This window comes from Colobus angolensis, unplaced genomic scaffold (genome assembly GCF_000951035.1).
Source record: "Colobus angolensis palliatus isolate OR3802 unplaced genomic scaffold, Cang.pa_1.0 Scaffold365, whole genome shotgun sequence".
Lineage (NCBI taxonomy): Eukaryota > Metazoa > Chordata > Mammalia > Primates > Cercopithecidae > Colobus > Colobus angolensis.
Genome location: NW_012116988.1, coordinates 247,693 through 248,683, shown reverse-complemented (window position 1 = coordinate 248,683; position 991 = coordinate 247,693).

Sequence of the window (991 nt, the reverse complement as noted above, 5' to 3'; positions counted from 1 at the left end):
TCAGTGTAAACAAGGGAGTATCCTGAAAGCACTGAGGCCACTGAAAACCTGTGTAGCCTTCCTATCAAAAAACCTTAGCCTTCTAATCTGTGGATGGCCCAAATGCATTCAATATGTAGTGGTAACTGCTTTGCTAACACAAGAAAGTAGAAAAATAACTTTTAGAGGAAACCTCATTGTGAGCACACCTCATCAGTTCAGAAGTATCTTAAAACAAACAAACAAACCAAAAAAAGTTGATTTAACATTAACCACTGAAAACGCCCTTAACTCAGCAGGTTTCCTAACAGGGGTCTAAATCTAAATTACCATTCAAAGGTCCGACCAGACCTAGGACCGAACTCCCTTCAGGACAGAACGATAGATGGTTCCTCCCAGGTAATTAAAGAAAGAAAAAAAAAGTCATCTATACCAATTCTAAGTTAACTTGAACTTAACAAGGTCTTATTAATAGCAAAGGATAATTGAAATCCCAAACTTACAAGGTTTTCAACAAAAGCAAAGTTTGCTAAAAGTTAACTGTAACATGTATTATAGTAACTTCTAATCTTGTGGCCTTAGACAGTCTAGTCCACAGACATAAAAGAAGTTCATTTTGGAAAAGAATGGTTATCATCTTTGAAAAAAAAGGTGGGGGCCAGAATTTATGTAAAAATAATGTTATATGGTAAATTCTTGTCCTGAAATAAATTAACTGGTTGTTCAAAGAAAGAAATGTTTGTAGTAAGTCAGAAAGTTGAGGCATGCCGAAGAACTGTCTGCAAAAGTCGTGAAAGAGAAAAATGTTTAAAAAAAATTTTATGCAAGAAATGTATAATTTAAAAGTAATAAGGCCTCCTAAGTACTACTGAAGAAACAGTTTATGTGCAAGGTGTATAGGTAAAGTGAAATATACCTTTGGTGAAAGGATTATAAGGAAGCATAATAATATGGATTTTTACCTATATTAAAAGACTAAAAATTGTTTTGAAGGTTTAATCAACTTTTGAAA